At 47.1% G+C, this 12,658-nt stretch overlaps 1 long non-coding RNA gene across 1 annotated transcript in view; it reads left to right on the top strand.

The window, feature by feature from the left end:
- Window positions 1-12,658, top strand: part of LOC115456619 — a 79,232-nt gene that overhangs the window by 18,531 nt on the left and 48,043 nt on the right. The window lies entirely within an intron of this gene.

The raw sequence follows: 12,658 nt of genomic DNA, 5'->3' as shown, positions 1-12,658 counted from the left end.
CTATCAGCATATTATATAAAGCCACCCGACCTAATAATGATAATGGATAGTTCTGCCAAGCGCATAGCCGGTCTTTTGTGTCCCTTAGTAGTCTCAGTACATTAACATCATAAAGTTGACTTAGATTCTGCGGTATATATACTCCCAAGTATTTTAGAGGTGACCCTGCTTCCAGCACATCCATCCCGCTCCTGTCTCCCTCGTGTTCCCCCCCATGTACTGTAAGTATCTTTGATTTCTGCATATTTAGTACAAATCCTGAGTATTCCCCATAATGCTCTATTTCTTTTATTAACTTGGGTAATGAAGTTCTGGTATTTTGAAGCAATATTAATAGATCATCTGCAAAGGCCAGAGTCTTGATCACAGTACCTCCCACCTGCACTCCCTGAATTTCCCCACATATATGTAACCTTCTCAGCAGGGGTTCTAGTGATAGGAGAAACAAAGGGGGGAGAGCGGGCACCCCTGGCGGGTTCCTCTACCTATGGGGAACTTGGATGTCTTGATACCGTTAACTAATATGGTCGCAGTGGGATTTCTGTATAGCACATGCAACGCCTGAATGAACCAGCCTTCAAATCCCATTTCATGCAGCACCTCAAATAAATAGTTCCAGTGTAGTTTATCAAATGCTTTCTCAGCGTCTAGGCTTACTGCTAGGGACTGCCACTCATGATGTTGACAAGTAGCCATCCCCAGCAGCAGCCTTCGGACATTATGTACAGTCTGTCTATTTTTAACAAAGCCTACTTGTATTTCGCTGACTAACCGTGGTAGAATCTCAGAGAGGCGGTCGGCCATGATCTTAGATAGCAGTTTCAAATCTACGTTTAATAATGATATTGGTCTGTACGAATCAGGCACGCCTTTTTCTCTACCTGGTTTTTTCAATAAGATTATCAGCGCCTCATTCATAGATGTTGGGAGCTGTCCCCTATTTATCACTTGGTCATAATAGGAGATCAATGGGCCTATGAGTTTATCCTTTAATAGCTTGTAGTATTCGCCTGACAAGCCATCTGGGTCTGGGGCAGAGACCAATTTTAGCTTCTTAATGCCTTCCTGTAGTTCTTTTCCTAGTATAGGACCATTTAAGCTCTCTATCTCCTGTGGTGTTAGCCGAGTTAAGTTAGCTTGCTGCAGATGTTGAGTCAAAGCTGTTGTGACTCCTGCGTGTGGTGTCGCATATACCTGGGAGACGTGTTGTCTAAATATTTCCGCTATTTTTTCATTAGTGTGGTGAGGTTTCCCCATATGATCCTTTATCATAGTTATTGGCTTCTGTCCCCCCCCATGTCTTAACCATCCCTGCCAACATTGGTCCCACCCGATTGCCAAATCTATGGAATCTGTATTTATTATAAAGTAGCCCCTTAGTAGCCCTCTCATGCAGCATTGTGTTTAGGGCTACCTGAGCTGCATGGAGATCTTCTCTATTTGCTGTTGTCGGTGTTCTGATAACTTTCTTTTTTGCCGCTTTCAGCTTCCTTTCTAAATCTATGATTGCCCTAGAGATTTTTTTATTTCTTGCATGCACAAAAGCTATCACCTCCCCTCTCAGGACTACTTTTGCTGTTTCCCAAAATAGGGATGGGTCATCCTTATGTTGTTTATTGAATTGTTCAAACTCTTCCCATTTTGCCCTCAGGTATTTTGCAAATTCTAGGTTATGGTAAAGATAGGCCGGGAACCTCCATCCCCTCGATGGCTGTTGATAGTAACCCGGGGCTTCCAGGTCTAGCCAGACCATGGCATGGTCTGAAATATCTGCTGCTTCTATATTCACTGAGAGCACTCCTGGAAACAATGATCGTGCCACTAGAATATAATCTAATCGGGAGTAGGTCCCATGTGCTCTCGATAGGTGTGTGAAATCTTTTTGCCCCGGATGGAGTGTTCTCCAAGCATCTACTATGTCTAGGCTCTGCATAAAGATGGATAAAGCCTTAGCTCGGGGTCCTTCTCTATGTGCCCTGTTTGGTTCTGAACAGTCTTCTGAGGGTCGGGCCACTAAATTAAAATCTCCCAGGACCATTAGTTTCAAAGATCTATAGGGTCTACATAGTTGTACTAGATTATTATAAAATTTTTTATCGTATATGTTTGGCCCATAGAGCGCTAGTAGTAATAGTTCTCTACCTTGCAGCCATAAATGTAGGAGCACGTACCTGCCCTTAGAGTCAGTCTGTAATAGTTCAGTTTTAGCCGCTAAACCTTTTCTTTTTTTTTTTTTTTTTTTTTTTTATTTATTAACATTTTCCATTATATTACAAGACATTCCTCTTGTTCAGGTATAGTATATAGTAATTTACAATATTGTAAAATAATAATAATAAGGAAAAGAAAAAAAAAAAAAAAGTGAAAATAAACCTTCACTAAGGAAAATTTATACTCAAGTCCATAAATATGATCCAAGATTTCAGGAAAATTGCGGAGACAAAATATAAGGAAATTAATAAAGATTATACAAAAGCTGTTAAGAAGAGCACAGTTATAATTAACGCTTTTCCATTTTCACTGAGGTTATGAGCGAGGACACATGTAACGGCTCTGTAAATACATATTTTCTTTCTTTAAACCTTATTATGCACTTGCAGGGGTACCTTAAAAAAAAAGTACCCCCCAAGTGCAACACCCCAGGCCTAAGGAGTAAGAATTGTTTCCTTCGTCGGCGAGTCTCCTTGGAGACATCAGGAAAAAGTAAAACTTTTAGACCCAAAAAGGGTTTATCTTTATTACGGAAAAACAGACGAAAGAGCAAATTCTTATCTGGTAATAATACCACTGTGGCCACTAATGTAGCCGCAGTTGCCAATTCAGTATCAGAAGTTTCAAGTAACAGGGAAATATCAATCGGAGCTTCAGGTGAAGAGGTTCCTTTCCCAGGAATATAATAAACCATAGACATTGGAGGCAGATTCTATTCCGGAATTAATAAATTTTCACGCATATAGCGTTTCAGCATATCTATTGGAGTTACATTCTGAAGTCGAGGAAAATTAGTAAATCTAAGATTATGATTTTTAGTGTAATTTTCAAAAGTTTCCATTTTATCTCTAAGACTTGTCAAGTCTTTCACCATAATAGGTTGTAGGGTTTCAATCTTCAGAAGTCTCTGATCCAGGTTAACTATTTTTCCATTTAAATCTTTAATCTGTTGCTCTTGTACACCTAAGTTACTTTCCAAGGATTTCACTTTAGGTTGAAGGTCGTTTATCTGCTTAAGGAAAACTTGACCCAGATTGGAAACCAAGTCCCACAAAGCTTCAAGTGTAACATCTTTAGGTTTAGTCATAAATTCTATGGGTAATTCAAACCTTACAGGCTGATCAGCGTCCTCACTTCGCCCCTCAGCTTCTCTCCCCTCAGTTTGCAGCGTTTCCACAGGCAAACTGGTCTCCAATCCCACCTCGGTAGTAAGAGAGGCTTCGATTCGGCGTTCTTCTGGGCCCCTTACCTCAATGGGAGTAGACCCTGTCGAATCCAAGAGGAAGGAACTGGCGCCAATCGGCTGGGGAGGAGGAGTGCGTTCAGCGGGGCTTAGAGTCACTTCAAGTCCAGAAAGCGCCAAATTCTCCGTTTCGCCGGCGCGTACATCTGGTTGCAACCCGCTTTCAGAATGAGCTCCCTGCGATCTCAAGTAGCGATCCAACGGACCAGGTAGGGAGGGTGTTAACGGGGAAGCCCTACCCGCTATTCGTCCTCTCCGTTTCGGCATGTTAGGAGCTTGAGTCGACACGACCTAACAGCTTGCGGCCATCTTGCAACCTTTTCTTATTAATACAGCTACCCCTCCTTTACGGCCCTCCGCCGGAGACGCGTGCACCTCCCCTACCCAGTGTCTCTTGAGCTTTTGGTGTTCTTCATTTGTTAGCCAGGTTTCTTGTATGCAAGCTATATCTGTTCGTTTTCTGCGAAGCGCTGTCAGTATCTTCGCACGTTTGACGGGGGATGTGATCCCTCCTACGTTCCAGGTATTAAATCTAACTGAGCTAACCGCCATTCATAGGGTGATTCGCTTTTGATCGTGGCCCTTCTATAATGTAGGCGTTGGGCGCCCAGCCTCGCCCCACCGCCCTTGTGGCATATGATGGTTTTATTTTCTGGTATTGTTGTTTATGTTGTGTCTGAATGTGGATAATGGGGGGGGTGGGGTACAAACCTCCCCAAGGTTTGAATGTGGTGCCCTCCTTAGTCCCGACTGTGTTCTTCCCCCCCAACTTATTTCCCCATCCCTCCCATCTCTTACCCCCCCCCCCCCCCCCCATGTAAACCCAAAACACCCCTCATATCTCCTGGAAGCTCTGGGAGATAAGCGATCACTGTGATGGTGTCGCCCCCAGCCCCACCTCGCTGACAACACTCACAGTTATAGACCCAGGTGCTGCGTTAACTTTGAATTCCAACCAATGTAAATCCAGTTAGTGAAAGTTCCAACAAAACGAAATCTTCTGCAGCTGCCGGCCTAGTGTTGCCTTGCTGCATTGTGGTTCCCATCATCCACCCTTTTTGTGCAACTCTTTTTGTGATTTGATTTGCAGTGCTATATAGTCCACTCTTATAGTGCAATTTATCACTTTTCTGTGGTGGATTCCTCCTTGATGAACATAGTGGTCTGGAAGCTTTCCGCTGTCTGGGGAGTGATAAACACATGCCAGCGGCCTTTGTGCTGTATCTTAAGGGTTGCTGGATATAGCAACATGAATTGTACTTTTTTTGCATAGAGTATATTGCAAATTGGATGGAAGGCCCGTCGCCGCTGTTGGAGTGCCAGTGAATAGTCTTGAAAATTTTTTATAGGCTGGCCCTCATAGCTCATTTGGTCTTTCTTCTGTCGGGCTCCTCTCATTATCTCTGCTTTGTGGATAAAATTGTGGACCTTTGCTATTATCACTCTGGGTCGGGTCGCATTTTCCTGTTTGCGGCCTAGTCGATGTGCACGTTCCAGGCAGAGTTTCCCCACGCTATCTGTGAGTGCCAATTCTGTGGTAAACCAGCGCTCTAATACTGTGCTGAGGGCTTGATCCGTAACCGATTCGGGGAACCGCACAATGCGTATGTTGGCTCGTCTCAAGCGGTTTTCCAGCTCGTCGATCAGTTCTCCTTGTTCCTTAACAATTTTTTCCAGGGCTCGCACCGAAGACTCCGTGACGCGTTCCCGCTCCTCTGCTTCTCCAACCCGATTTTCGAGGTCCTCTGTGCGCCGCCCCACATCGTCGAGTCTTTTTTCTATAGTCGCCATTTGTAGGTATAGTTGGGCAAACTGCGGTTCTGTGGCCCCTTTTACTGCCTTAGTAATTTGTTGCATTTGGAGATCGCTGAACACTGGGGCTTCGGCGCTCGGGCTCTGCGCCATCTTTGTTTCTAGCTTGCCCGCAAGTCTTCACCGATTCTTTTTTCGCCGTTTTACCTGACATTCGCGCCTCCGCTCGGACCAAAAAGGACTCCATACACTCAGTGGCGTACCTAGGGTAGTTGACACCCAGGGCCGGTCATTTTTTAACACCCCCCTCCAAAATCCAGTACTAGGCATACCGAGAATACAAAACACTCAGGACCTATATATAGAGGAATTATACCATACCATAAGCAGTCATTTGTATGAGTCACACAAGGAAAAAGAAAGCATCTTAAACACTACAGTGAGCACTAGAACATCAATTCACCTATTGTAAAACGAAACCAGACAGATAGTACAGATCGTCAATCCTGCACAGTCAATGCCAACTGAAAGTCATGTCTTTTTCACAAACACAGATACACCCTAATCCACTATAGAACAAGTAATCATAAATTTTCTATTTAGACAAAAATTAAACTGAACCCCCAAGATGCCAGACTCTGCATACAATGCAACACCACAGAAACAGAAAATGTCCCCTAGTACTGTGCAAAATATAAAGACAGCAGATGTAAATTTGAAAAAAACTAACAAATACCAATCACCACTTTACAAATTAACAAATAGAAATAAAACAAATATAGAAAATAAAATACCATTTTATTGGACTAATACATTTAGCTATCAGAGGCCAAAACCTTCTTCCTCAGGTCAATACAGTATAGTGTGTTAGTGTCCTAACCTGACCTGAGGAAGGGGGTTTTGTTCTCCGAAAGTTAGTCAAAATTTATTAAAATTAGTCCAATAAAAAGATTACCTTATTTACATGTTCTATTATAAACATTTATTAACACAGCTACAATACTACTTTATCCTAAAGCAAAAATATATATATATATATATATATATATTTTATTTACAGTTTGTTGTCTCTGGTTTCTGCTTTCCTCATCTTCTTTTCACTGTCTTCCTTCCATCCAGCATCTGTCTTTGTTCTTTCTCTGCCATCCAGTGTCTGCCCTCTCTACTGTCCTCGCCATCCAATGTCTGCCCTCTCTCCCTGCCCTTTCCATTCACTGTCTGCCCTTTCTCTCCCCCTTCCATTCACTGTCTGCCCTCCCTCTCCCCCCCCCCATCCATCCAGGGTCTGACCTCCCTCTCCCCCCCCCATTCATCCATCCATCCATCCATCGTCTGTCCCCCCTCTCTGCCCCTTTTTTCAGCCCCCAGTTCCAGCCCTCTTATCCCACCTGCCCCTAGTTCTAGCCCCAGCCCACATCTCCCACTTGCCCCCCCCTTTTCAGCCCCACTATCCCACCAGTCCGCAGTTTCAGCCCCAGCCCTTTTCTCTCACCAGTCCCGAGCTTCAGCCCCAGCCACTTCTCCCTGTCCCTTTTCAGCCCCCAGTCCCCCCCAGTTTCAGCCCCTGCCCCTTTTTAGCCCCCAGTTCCAGCCCACTTATCCCACCTACCCTCCTTTTCAGCCCCCAGTTCCAGCCCCCTTCATCCACATGCCTTGCATTAAGGACCCCTTTTCAGCCCCAGACCCATTTTCCCACCAGCCCCAGGCATGGCTTCCATTTTCTTGCATGGCCCCTTCCCCACCCCCCTTCTCCCCACCCCGTCCCCTTCTCCCCTCTGAGATCCCCCTCCCCACCCCAGTCCCCTTCTCCCATCTGAGACTCCCCTCCCCATGTCCCCTTCTCCCATCTGAGACCCCACCCCCCTTCTCCCCACCCCAGTCCCCTTCTCCCCTCTTCTCCCATCTGAGACCCCCTCCCCACGTCCCCTTCTCCCATCTAAGACCCCCACCCCCCTTCTAAGACCCCCACCCCCCTTCTCCCCACCCCAGTCCCCTTCTCCCCTCCCATCTGAGACCCCCACCCCCCTTTTCCCATCTGAGATCCCCCTCCCCACCCCAGTCCCCTTCTCCCCTCTTCTCCCATCTTGAGACCCCCCTCCCCACCCCAGTCCCCTTCTCCAATCTGAGGCCCCCTACCCAGTCCCCTTCTCCCATTTGAAAACCCCCTCCCCAGTCCTCCTCTCCCATCTAAGCCCCCCCAACTCGACCCACCTACCACCTTCGTGGAGAGACAACAGCTCTCGTCTCCTGCCTCCATCCTGCTGTGCCTTTAAAGAAAAATCTGAAAAGCGGCATGGCAGGCATGCTTCGCGTCTGCCCTGCCTGCTTGTAAAAGAAAGCGGCAAATCTCCTCGTCAACGTCGTGACGTTGCGTCGGGTCTTCACTCACTGGGTCCCGCCCTCGAGGGCCTCCAATTTTATGATGGCTTGTACCAAGAAGCCTCCTCTGTTCCCGAGACAATTCAGGTATTGATCTCAGTGCAGTGGAATGCCCCAGATTCCAACCTGAGGGTTAACCATGGCCAGGCTCTGTCACTTAGCGCCCGAAGATTTGGAGAAGCTGCCCAAAGTGGACTCATTGGTCGCAGCAGTGGCCAAGATTACTACCCTGTCGGTAAAGGGGGGCTTGCCTTGAAAGATGTTCAGGGTTGGAAGTTTTTTTTTTGTTTGTTATTTTTGTTACATTTGTACCCCGCGCTTTCCCACTCATGGCAGGCTCAATGCGGCTTACATAGGGCAATGGAGGGTTAAGTGACTTGCCCAGAGTCACAAGGAGCTGCCTGTGCCTGAAGTGGGAATTGAACTCAGTTCCTCAGTTCCCCAGGACCAAAGTCTACCACCCTAACCACTAGGCCACTCCTCCACTCAAGGAGTGTGCCTTGAAGTTGTCTTTTGAGGTTTCCACTTTGGCTTTGCAGGCTTCTGTCTGTGGCTCTTATGTTGCCAGGGCTGCCTTGGTCTGGATGCAGAGGGTGGCGTATTCCTTGGCTGATTCTGGTTCTCCTGGGTCTTTTCTGTCCATGGAAATGGGCTTGGCCTATCTGGCTGATATCTTGTATGATTTGGTCACTGTGCAGCGCTTAATTTGACTGTCACTAAGCAGTGGATGCTGCTTCCAAGCAGAGGCTTACTAAGCTTACCTTTTGGGGGAAGCCTCTCTTTGGAGATGATCTGGAGAAGCTGGTGAAGTATCTTGGTGACGATAAACCAAAGGGAGCTTTTTGAGGCAGCGAATCGCAGTCGTGCTTCAGGGATTCCAAGAGGTCAGACCAGGGCATGCACAGTCCTTCCAAAGGCCAAGATATCAGCAGAAGCAGTCCTTTTGGTTGGACAAGTGGGCCCCTGCTCAGCCTTTCAGATTTGCTTCTGCCTCCAGGGCTTCACAATGATGCCCTTCTGATCCACTCTTCTCTCTTGCGGGTCAAGGGCTGTCTTTCAGCCTTTCACGAAGCGTGATCAATGGGTGCTGGACATTATCAGAGACAGGTACAAACTAGAGTTCTCCTCTCCTGCCGCAGATTTTTTCTTGGAATCCCTGTGTGAGTCTTCTATAAAGTGACAGTCAGTTCTGGACACTGTACTTCTTGCAGGACTTTGGGGCGATGATTCTGGTGCCCGCGCTCGAGAGGGGAAGCAGTTGCTATTCCATCTACTTTGTGGTTCCTTAAAAAGGGGAATCCTGGTCAGTTCTCAACCTCAAGCAAGTCAATAAGTCTTTGTGAATCAAGCATTTCCTTATGGAGATGGTCCGGTCGGTCATAGCATCGGGCTGGGTGAATTCCTCAAGTCTCTGGATCTGAAAGGGGCCTACTTTCATATCCCCATTTGGCCTCCGCTCCAAAGATTTCTCCATTTTTCGATTCTGGGCGGGCACTTCCAAGTTCAGGCCATGCCATTTAGTATTGCCACACTGCCTCGGACATTTTTCAAGGTCATGGTTGTTAGTGGTGGCCCTCCTCAGGCGGGAGGGGATCAAGGTGTATCTCCTACCTGGATGACTTTGATCTGGATGGATTCATATTGGGAGAGTCTCCAGGTGACTTCTTGAGTGATCGCCCTCCTGCTGTCCCTCAGATGTGTGCTCAATTTTGCCAAGAGTCCTTCCCAGTCTCTGGAATGTCAGGGGGTTCGCTTTGACACTCTTCAAGCCAGAGTGTTTCTGCCAAACCACAGGAGTCACAAGCTGCAGCTCCAAATTCAGCAGCTCCTTCAGAGTCCTAGCCCTCGGATGTGGGACTATGTGCAGGTTCTGGGCTTGATGGCGGCCACATCAGAGGTGGTATCATGGACTAGGGCTCATATGGGATCCCTTCAGCACTCTTTGCAGTCTCACTGGTCTCCGGTATTGCAGGAATATCAGTGCTGCCTCCCTTGGAGGTTGCTAGTGAGGGCCAGTTTGCAGTGGTGGTTCCAGTCTGACCACCAGTTCCGGGGGACACTGCTTGCATCTCCTCAGTGGTTGGTGGTAGTAACAAATGTGAGAATATAGTAAAAGCGGTTAGCTTAGCCGGGTTTAAAAAAGGTTTGGATGGCTTCCTAAAGGAAAAGTCCATAGACCATTATTAAAATGGGGAAAATCTACTGCTTATTTCTAGAATAAGCAGCATAAAATGTATTGTGCTGTTTTGGGATCTTGCCAGAGATTGGCCCAGATTACAATGATGGCAAGAAACTCTTCTTCTTTGTAAACAAACTAATGGATACCACAGTACTCACCACTACTGGAGAAGGCACCCCACCAGCTGCAGATTTAGCTAAATCTTTTCAAGACAAGCTCAAGAAACTTCAGAGCACCCTTCCGCTGTGCAGTTCTAGCATTGGTGATTTTATTAATGGATTGGACCCAGGGCCTGACGAGCAACCGGCAGACCGTTTGCTCTCAAGCTATTCAACTCTCACTGTTGATTCCGTCAAGCAGGAGCTCCGCAGATTTGTTAGGAAGTACTGCAGGCTGGATGCATGTCCCAACTATTTGCTCCAATGTGCCCCTGCCTGTTTCCTAGACGACTTGACGCTACACCTCAACTACATGCTTGGTAAAGGCCAGTTTCCTACAAGTCATGGTAGCATCTTGCTTACCCCAGTACCTAAAGACGCTAAGAAAGAAAGTAGTGATCTGTCCAATTACCAGCCAATTGCATCCATTCCCCTTTTCGTAAAACTCATGGAGAGCCTGGTGAATAAACAACTTAGTAAGTACCTGAACAAATTTAATATCCTACATACCTCGCAATCAGGATTTCGAGCGCTCCACAATACTGAGAGACCGTACTTGTCACTGTCCTCTCCAACTTCAAGAGGGAAATAGTTGAAGGGAAGAGCATTTTACTCTTGCAGTTTGACATTTCCAGTGCCTTTGATATGGTGCACCACGGTATACTTTTGTGGCTCCTTGACTATTTTGGAGCAAGTGCTAACGTACTGGCCTGGCTGAGAGGTTTTCTCACATCCAGATCCTACCAGGTATACGCCAACTCTACCCTTTCATCTCACTGGAAAGCAGACTGCGGTGTGCCACAGGGCTCCCCGCTATCACCTACCCTCTTCAATGTGATGTTGATCCCTCTGGCAATGGCTCTCTCTAAACTGGGATTAAACCCGTTTATCTATGCAGATGATATCACTATCTTCATCCCTTTTGAAAAAGACCTAACTGAAATTACCTGTAGGATTCGGCAAGGCTTTAAAACCATGCTTGACTGGGCCAATTCTTTTCGATTTAAACTCATCGCAGAGAAAACGCACTGTTTGATCCTCTCCTCCCCCTATAGCAAACTCAGGCCTCCTACATTAATTACGCCTGAGCTAGTCCTGCCTATCTCAGCATCCCTAAAAATCTTGGGAGTCCTGGTTGACAGATCTCTGACATTGGAGCAGCATGTGAACTCTACAGTCAAGCAAATGTTTCTACTCTCTTTGGAGGCTTAAGCATATCAAGCCTTACTTCCCTCGAGAGAGAGGGTGAAGAGGGGAATGTTAATATGTGTTACAACTTGAGACCCCTCCACTGGAATAGTGGTGGGCTGAGCTCTATAGCCTAAGCTGCTGTAAAACTACTACTACTACTACTACTTAACATTTCTAGAGCGCTACTAGGGTTACGCAGCGCTGTACAATTTAACAAAGAGAGACAGTCCCTGCTCAAAGAGCTTACAATCTAATAGACAAGTGAACGGTCGGTCCGATAGGGGCAGTCAAATTGGGGCAGTCTGGATTCACTGAACGGTAAGGGTTAGGTGCCGAACGCAGCATTGAAGAGGTGGGCTTTAAGCAAAGACTTGAAGATGGGCAGGGAGGGGGCTTGGCGTAAGGGTTCAGGAAGGTTGTTCCAAGCATAGGGTGAGGCAAGGCAGAATGAGCGGAGCCTGGAGTTGGCGGTGGTGGAGAAGGGTACTGAGAGGAGGGATTTATCCTGTGAACGGAGGTTACGGGCGGGAACGTAAGGGGAGATGAGGGTAGAGAGGTAGTGAGGGGCAGCAGACTGAGTGCATTTGTAGGTAAGAAGGAGAAGCTTGAATTGAATGCGGTATCTGATCGGAAGCCAGTGAAGTGACCTGAGGAGAGGGGTGATATGAGTATATCGGTTCTGGCGGAATATGAGACGTGCAGCAGAGTTCTGAACAGACTGAAGGGGGGATAGATGGCTAAGTGGGAGGCCGGTGAGGAGTAAGTTGCAGTTGTCCAGGCGAGAGGTAATGAGAGCGTGGACGAGAGTTCGGGTGGTGTGTTCAGAGAGGAAAGGGCGAATTTTGCTGATGTTAAAGAGGAAGAAGCGACAGGTCTTGGCTATCTGCTGGATATGCGCAGAGAAGGAGAGAGAGGAGTCAAAGATGACTCCGAGGTTGCGGGCAGATGAGACGGGGAGGATGAGGGTGTTATCAACTGAGATAGAAAGTGGAGGAAGAGGAGAAGTGGGTTTTGGTGGAAAGACGATAAGCTCGGTCTTGGACATGTTCAGTTTCAGGTGGCGGTTGGACATCCAGGCAGCAATGTCGGATAAGCAGGCCGATACCTTTGCCTGGGTCTCCGCGGTGATGTCTGGTGTGGAGAGATACAGTTGGGTGTCATCAGCATAGAGATGATACTGGAAACCATGAGATGAGATCAGGGAGCCCAGGGAAGAGGTGTAGATTGAGAAGAGAAGGGGTCCAAAGACCGATCCCTGGGGAACACCAACAGATAAGGGGATGGGGGTGGAGGAAGATCCATGAGAGTGAACTTTGAAGGTGCGGTGGGAGAGATAGGAGGAGAACCAGGAGAGGACAGAGCCCTGGAACCCAAATGAGGACAGTGTGGCAAGAAGTAAGTCATGATTGACAGTGTCAAAAGCGGCGGATAGATCCAGGAGGATGAGGATGGAGTAGTGGCCTCTGGATTTGGCAAGGAACAGGTCATTACAGACTTTAGAAAGTGCTGTTTCTGTCGAGTGAAGAGGGCGAAAACCGGATTGAA

Source organism: Microcaecilia unicolor, chromosome 13 (assembly GCF_901765095.1).
Source record: "Microcaecilia unicolor chromosome 13, aMicUni1.1, whole genome shotgun sequence".
NCBI lineage: Eukaryota > Metazoa > Chordata > Amphibia > Gymnophiona > Siphonopidae > Microcaecilia > Microcaecilia unicolor.
This window is presented reverse-complemented; position numbering and strand designations above follow the sequence as displayed.